An 8,455-nucleotide genomic window follows, 5' to 3' on the forward strand; every position below is an offset into this window, starting at 1 on the left:
TTCTAGTATTACAGCATGATCTGAAAGTAAGTTTTTAATTGCTGCTTCTAGGCATGAGATAAGCTACCTCTATTTTTGGATTCTGTTTATGATGTCAGACTCCAAAAGTCTTACTTATTTGATCCCTCTGTAACAGGTAGCCCTGCAACGATTCACATTTTTCACTGTATATTGTTGGAGACCTAGTGTAGGTGAACCATTAAAAACATGGCCGTCACGAGCAAACAGTTCATTTGTGACCATAGCAGTGCTGATAGTATTTAAGGTGTTCAACAAGTTCTTGTTTTCCTCTTAGTGTTCAAACTTTTCAGTGCTGTATTTTTGTCTTTGCTTACCTGCAGCAATCCAAACAAGACTGGGTGAGCATTCCACGTTGGAGAAGTGACCATGCATAGAGCACTCCATGCTGGAACAAAGGATCTACAGTCTCTCTATGGCCCAAGTTCTAGGCTTTCTATACTGAAGTGAAGTGTTGCAACACCGTGGGGCTGAATATTTAACACTAGCTCTCTCCTGCTAACTTTTCTTGCTGAATCAGTGTGTAATTATAAGTACATGTATTGATAACATGTATATGGCTCTATTTTTATTTGCTTGCTTTAAAAGAACATGTACAACTTTGAATCAGCAACGTGAGTTACTGCTTTAATTTTAAACAAGTTGCAGAATTTCAGTCAGCCTTCCTAAGATATTCGCGCGGTTCTTGTGCATGTCTAAAAAGCACAAAAGACAAATGCACATATAGCATACTGTATGTGCTTTATATGCACAAAAATCTAGTGGTATTTTGGGGAGGATGAGGGGAGGGACTTCAGTAAAGCCCAGGTGACTTATTGGTAGGTTTTGTTTTGCTTTGTATAATCACAGTTCACTGCTGCTGGTTTCTATAATGAATCATCTTGTTACATAAAATGTCACTTAATACCTGAGGGCTGTCAATATCCTTACGACTTTGCCTTTTCTATTGTCTTACTCCTATGACGATCTCTAGTTCTGAAGGAGTAAGAGTGTGAAAAGCTTTATTTTTTCCAGATATATCTATATTTCTATTGTATTTTTTAGTTCTGTAATATGTGCTACAGAATTTTTGTTATTAAACATGATCCAGAAATACCTAGGAAGGTTCTGTATGAGAGGGCAAGAGACTCCTGAAAGCTAGAAGTCATCTGTCCATGCTGTATGTGGACTGCTTTCTTGCATGATATCCAGGGCTTTCCCAAAACTGTGAGAAGGTACACTATAGTAATTATTGAAGTAATATGAACTACATAAGGCAACATTCCCAGTCTAGAATGAGGATGAGTACATTATTTTCAGATCCTGCATGTGTTTTCCTCATCTTGATAAAGCCATGATATGAGGTTTATGTAGAAAGTTACTTGCCTCTTGATCAAAAACCTGTCAGAGCTATAAAAATGCATAGTCCTTATTGGAAAAGTTCCCTTTAGTTGCTGTGAGGATTTGAATGTCAGATATTTGCCTGCCTTTGATTCTGGAGATGCTCATTAGGAGAGGACTGTGGCAGACTGGTACTGGCTTTGAGGTCTTTTGTCCATGTCCCATAGCTGGAAACCCTTCAGAGATTGCTCAGTGTTTGACTAACCTGTGCTATCTCAAGAGAAGTTTGAGACATGTCTTTTTCAAAAGAAAGCCGAAAGTCTTATTTGATATAGTATGGTAGGTGCCTGAAAATAAATATAGTAACTCAGTGAAGATTTGGTAAATGATTAAATGTGATCTGCGCAGTGTTGAAAGACTTCAGTCTGTTCATCTTCTCTGTAGAGGTGAAATCATGCATAATACATGCATGCAGATTTCATGCTCCATATAACTCTTCCCTTTTTATTTGCCTTTCTCTATAATGGTGTGCATGGAATATGCCTTATTACAGAGTTACTCTGTTAATTCGAACATGTAGAAAAGTGCCTATATGGTAATGCTAGTAAGGCAAATAAGATGAAAATATGTACATGTTTACTCTATCACCAGTGAGCATTTTATATAGAGATGTTAAAAAAAAAAAATCTTATACCTCAAATGTACTTCATCTTTTTACAATCAACCAAGCAATGGTACATTCCGCCATAGCCACTGATGGGAACTTTAAAAAAAAAAAAAGAAATCCAAAATAGAAAGAAATTAACTCCTTATTTGCCATTTCTGGTAACTGTTGGAACACAGGCAAGTTTATTAATATAATTGGATAGCTTTATTCTATGAAGGTATGGAAAGTTTACAAAGCAGTATATAAATTTATATCATTAGTTGCATTTGCACTAAATGTGATGTACTTTTGTGATTTATTCTGTAAATAAAATTACACTACAGATACCATTTGTAAAGAATAGTGTTTACTTTTAGATAAAGGCACTGGTACTTCACTACAGCTAGCCCTGCCCCATCAATGTTGAGAGGCTTCTTTAAGAATATGGAAGGAGTTGCAAGATACAGAAATGGGTATTAATTGACCTCTTTATAAAAAAAATGAAGAAAAAAAAGACACTTCTCTGTAGGACTCTCAGATTGTCTGTGTGTAACTAGCCATTAGATTCTTCTGGAAGGGATCTTGCTATTATGGTTTTAAGACATTCAACCTGTCTCTCTTTTTGCCCATCACTCCAGTCACTGCTCTGTATCTGTGTGCTCTGAGTTCACTTTTTCCTGTTAATGGCTCAGTAGTATTTATACAGCTATGGTGGTCTTGGCAGAAGCAGCTCCTGACTCTAGACTGGATGTCTTTAGAAGCTGAACCAGTCTGAAGGGCTGAGAACGCAACAATCATCTCCATTAGATACCATTCTCTAAATATCTGTAGCCATTTGGATGCTGCCAAACTAGATCTGAAGGAAATGACTTGATGGAACTTGTATTAGGAATGAGGATGAGACTGTCATTGTTCTCCTGTCTGAGAACCTGAACATTCTTATTTTGACAAATTTATCTGTGAAAAATGTGATGCACTTTGGGGGGGGGGGAAATTACCTTTTATTTAATTGGGCTGAGCTAGCTTATCTGAAGTTGTGCAGATTCTCTTTAATCAGATTGTCCACCTGTATTTTTGTCAAATTGTACAGATAACACTGTATTTGAATTGCCACTGTTCATCTACAGACTTAAAACATGAGTCATATTTTTGAGTACCTTGATTGTGTAGACTGTAACTGTTCTATAATAGCTTTATGATTCTAATGATAAGTTTCAAAAATTGAAAGAAGTTGGTTCTTCCATGTTACAATCACAAATCTAAAACAGTATTTAAAAGTTGAAAGTATTAAAAAAAATTAAGAAAAATCCTGGTTTGTAGTTACTATCAACTTTCAGTGCTTTAGAGAAACTTACTTAAAACATTATACTTCACAAATGATCTAAAAGTTGTTTATAATCTACATTATACTGTATGGAAAACATTTAACAGGAAAGCAGTTTGCTTTTATCACTGAGGTTACAGAGATGAAAAATTGAATGCCACATTAGTTTATATATAGAAAACCACATTTTGAGGCATGTTAAAAAAAATTTCCTGTACAATATAGTCTTAATATAGAGCACTTACAAAGTATTTCAGCTCTTGTCTTCGTTTGTACAGAATGAACGTCATCATCGAAGTTTCTGTGTGAAGAAGAGAGGTCCAAGACTGAGGAGTGCCAGAGGATAAACATGTGGCTTTTTCTGAAATACGAAGAATTTTTAAAAACAGAGATGAGTTTCTGTAGAGGAAGCTTTTTTTAATAGCTGAAATGGCTGGTGCCTAAGGTATCAACAGCAATCCTACCTTTATTTGTTATGGGGGGATTTCTATTTTTTGTGTAGTAATGAATAAAGCTGTAGAAACCTTACAAGTATGCAAGACTAGAGGAACAATTTGAAATAACATGGAGGCATCACTTGCGCAAAAAGAAGACTTACCAAAAGCTTAGTTGCACCGGGCCTCTGGTAATGTATTGCATCAAGTAACATAGTCCTGAGCCAAGACTTGCCCTGGAAGAATTCAGCTATTTTAGCTGGCACAAAGAAATCCCCCAAAATAAAATAAAAATAGTCACATGCTTGACCCATAAGTTATGTGTGTAATTTTTAAAAAATACATATTTTCCAGTAAGGAGAGATTTTGCTCTTCTGTAGCTGTCTGTGTAACTACAGTGTAATGTGACCCTAGATGCAGTGAAGGGTAAGTAGTTAGAGTTATGCCACGTAATTTGCCAGTGTGTATTATGAAGGGTATCACTATCCTTATCTTTAGTCTCCACCTATAAAAGCCAAGTTTCATAGTAGGAGAGAAGTGTATTTCGTCAGGTGCAGGAAGAGGATACACTTTCAGGCCACTAATGCTCAAAGTATCCATTTTAATTCAGCTCTAACCACAGCTGCAGTAAGCTTTTTTCCTTGCATGTGGATAACTGGCTAGCTGAAAAGGGTCACATAGACCTAGTCCCGCTGGCTGGACAAAAATGCACATCGCTCTCAGCCTATCTGAAGTAAAGCAAAATACACTGTCTTTGGCTGTCCTTGTTACACCGTAACAGGAAGATTTCGGTGGGAAAAGAATGATGCAGGTGGGAACAGATAACTACAGAAGAGAAAGTAGGGGCGGGCTTGGTATTTAGGCAACTAACCAATAATGAGCTTAACTTTTGTAATATGTATGAGCTAATTATAACAAGGCATAAAAGGTGACTGTAAGGGACAATAAACGAAGTCTGCTGATCACTCATATTGAGTGACTGTGTCTTCCCTCCGTCGCGACAAATGGTGCCCGAGCAGGGACCCTAGAGAGGGCTGAACCTGCGAGCCACGGTTCGACGGAGATTCGGGTACCGGTGCTGAAAGCAGCGCAGGAGGCGGAAGGGCACAGTCCCCGCGCCCGGGAGCACCTACAGAGGGTCCCGCCGGCCACGCGTCGCCGAAGTCTCGCAAAGGCTGCAACGGCGCTGACGAAGGCATGGAGGGACAAGCGACGTACGATTTGCTCATATGCTTTTTAGAAAAGCGGAGCGTTCGGGACATAGATTGTAACAAGGCATTACCCGGGTTATTAGCGTATGGGACAGCGTCCGGGACCCCCGCGGCAGCGGCGAGCGGCGGCGCGGCCCGGCAGGCCCCGTCCCGGCCGCGGTTTCTCTCCGAGGCGGCACCATCCCCCCCCCCCCTCCGATCGGCGCCATGGCGGTGCAAGCGGCCAAGCGAGCTGACATCTGGCTGCCCCCAGAGGTCAATCGGGTCCTTTATATTCGGAACCTGCCCTATAAAATCACAGCGGAGGAAATGTATGATACATTTGGGAAATACGGACCTATTCGACAAATCAGAGTTGGAAACTCTCCTGAAACAAGAGGAACGGCTTAAGCTTCTCAAGGAAAAATACGGACTTGATTACAAACCCACCAAAAACAAACAAACAAACAAACAAACAAAAAGTGCTTCAGATGTCACCTAGAAGAAATGGGTTTCTGCTTTGAACTAGCAAACATCTCTGTGTTTAAAAAGAAGCCTTTTTGCCTCGATGGAGGTAATTTATTCTGTATTCTGTCTTTACGCTGTATTCTGAATGTGGAAATTGGTTGGGACTAGGAGGCTGGCTTAAAGGCATTTTGCAAACGGGATTATTATTTTTGATCATTACTGTAATAATAGTTTTTTGATCAAAACCAGCCAAAATTATTTGTAAGCATTAGGCATATCTGGAAGAGAATGCCTTTATTTGAATCAGCAGTTAAGGTGTAGTTTAGTCTGATGCTGTGGTTTTATCTGCTTCTGGTGAATTTTTGAAGTGATGAAATCAGAGATACTAAGAGTTATGAGGTAATAAGGTAATAATCTAAGTAAGGGTGCTGTCTTTTATGCCTACAAGTGCAATATGCTTTTATGTAGCAGAGAGAAACTTTGACAGTAATGTTGCTTGAGCGAGATGTGCATGTGACAACTTGGGAAAAGGGATATCACAACTGGAGTGCAACAGTGTTTCTATGTCTGGCAGAGTGAAATCTTTCAAGACCCGAGTTCAGACAGTCTAAAATAAATTGTTAGTATTCAGAAAACCCATCTTAAGCCTCTTTTGCTTACATAGTGTTATGGAAGTCAACTGCTATTGTAGAGAATTAATGATTTTTTAATACATATTAACAAATACTACTATTTTAACTTGAGGCAGTTGAGTGAGAAATACGTGTAGCATGTGAGGGAATGTCAGCGTAAATCGCACTTACATTAAGACTGCATTTTTAATCACTGTACTCGTTAAGATTCGATGATGCCATAAGGCTAAGGCCTTTTATCACAGATTGGTTCTGAACTAAAAGGTGTGTGCACATGTAGATATGCACATTTGTGTTATTTTCCTTAATTGGCTACAAAATAATATAATTAGGTTGGGGACTAGATCTTGGGAATTTGTCTATTATACTTCTGTTTGTTAAGGAGCGTGCATAACACACAGCACCCATGTAGGCTTGGCTTGTGGCATAGCTGTCAAATTTAGCATAGGCATTCAGACAGATAAGCAACGTACTCTTCTTGTGTGTATCACCCACAAGCCATTATGGCTTAGTGTGTAAATCTGTATGTAACTATTGAAAAATCCACTTATGAATGTATATAGCTTAGAACTAATTTCCCCCTTTGTTAATTCTTTGATATCAATGAGGTATTCTTCAGAAAATGTATGGACTGGTTGGTTGCATAAGGGCAGTTGTTATTTGGACAGAAAATTGTTAATGGTCAGGGATTTTCCACTAAAATATTTGCAAATATTCCTAGTCAAACATCAGTTTGGTTTCTTTTTGGGTTTTGAGCTTGCATTAGTCCATGTTCAGAACTTTAAAATTACCTTTGAATTTTTTAAACTTTTTATATCACTGGAACAGAAAGAGCATCTAAATTAAATCTTCAAGCTAACTTTATTTTTCAAGTATTTCAGGAATTATACTTCTGAACTGAGATTTTATAAGTTGGCTGTGTATTTTCCTGTGTTAAAACTCTGTTATTGAAAATGGTCAACCAAGCCTATGTCGCCCAAAATAAAAACAGGGGAATTGTGGATAACTGGCTAGCTGAAAAAGTTCACATAGACCTAGTCCAGCTGGCTGGACAAAAATGCACATCGCTCTCAGCTTATCTGAAGTAAAGCAAAATACACTGTCTTTGGCTGTCCTTGTTACACAGTAACAGGAAGATTTCGGTGGGAAAAGAATGTTGCAGGTGGGAACAGGTAACTACAGAAGAGAAACTAGGGGCGGGCTTGGTATTTAGGCAACTAACCAATAATGAGCTTAACTTTTGTCATATGTATGAGCTAATTATAACAAGGCATAAAAGGTGACTGTAAGGCACAATAAACGAAGTCTGCTGATCACTCATATTGAGTGACTGTGCCTTCCCTCCGTCGTGACACTTGCACACCTGTCTCATCTATGCATAGACTACAGCTAGACTTAGGAAGGCTGGTAATGTGGGCTGCTGCAATTTTGAAGGTTTAAACTAATCCTCTGTGAAAAGAACTATTTCAAGTGGTCATTTTTATTTTTGATAACTTCAATGAAGCAATAGTCAGACATACTGTCATCTGAAGTCTCATTGTGTTTGAGCTGGTGTGCCTGAAATCCCATGTGGGATTTTCCTGTCTTATCACCGCTATACTAGTATCAATGTTCTGTGATTTGTTTGCCCCTCCACTTAGAAAGAAACTTGGAAGGTAAATTACCTTGTGAGTTCCTTTCAGATGCAGTGGGAAGGACCTATGTGCTTAAGTGTTTTCTGTGTGTTCAAGGTACCTGAAAGTACCTACTGCTTGGAAAAGCTGGCATGCAACGTTCAACTTTTCTGATCCATTGGATTTCTCTCTAAATTTTGTGTCACAAGAAACAAGTCATGGATTGTGGAATTCTGTGGCAAGTGTCCAGTCTTGCAGTGGCAGGATATGACAACAGCCCTAAGGATTCCCACCTGCAGGGGTGGGACTGCAACTGAATCACGGAGCAACTCAGCACGCTCAGCTCTCAGGTACAGGCAGAGCTTTGGGCCCTGCTCATCGCCCCTGGCCCCGGGAAGTTATGCCCTGTGACAGCATACTAATAAATTACAGACTCAGAGGACCAGGGTAGTGTGCTGTCTGATGAGGGCAAGTCATGCCCGAGTATGAAAAGAATTGTAGGTGTGTCCATAAGCCTCCAGAAAATGTTTCCAATCTAGACAATGGGCAGTCACCCTTGTACCTCTTGGAAATCATTGTGATGCATCCAACATAAAGCACTGGCTGGAGAACACTGTTAAGTACTCTTGTTGTCCCCACACCCCCTATGCAGAGCCTGCATCAGTGGAACACTTGAGACACTGCACTCCGGCAGCACTAAGCCACTTGTCATGGCTTATCTCTTGCAAGCTCTGCCTTGAAAATGGAGCTGTTAACATAAAAGGCTTTTTTTGAAGTTTTTTGTGGGAGTGGTCTTGGCCCTTAGTTCTC

At 39.4% G+C, this 8,455-nt stretch overlaps 1 protein-coding gene across 2 annotated transcripts in view; it reads left to right on the top strand.

The window, feature by feature from the left end:
• The window catches only part of CERT1 (ceramide transporter 1), an 81,077-nt gene extending 77,026 nt beyond the window's left edge, over nucleotides 1-4,051 (top strand). For both annotated transcript variants that reach the window (XM_055698302.1, XM_055698303.1), the window contains one exon: nucleotides 342-4,051. The gene's annotated coding sequence lies outside the window, so the exon portion shown is untranslated. The remainder of the gene's footprint in view (nucleotides 1-341) is intronic.
• Nucleotides 4,052-8,455: the final 4,404 nt, after the last annotated feature.

The sequence above is a fragment of the Falco cherrug genome, chromosome Z (genome assembly GCF_023634085.1).
Source record: "Falco cherrug isolate bFalChe1 chromosome Z, bFalChe1.pri, whole genome shotgun sequence".
Lineage (NCBI taxonomy): Eukaryota > Metazoa > Chordata > Aves > Falconiformes > Falconidae > Falco > Falco cherrug.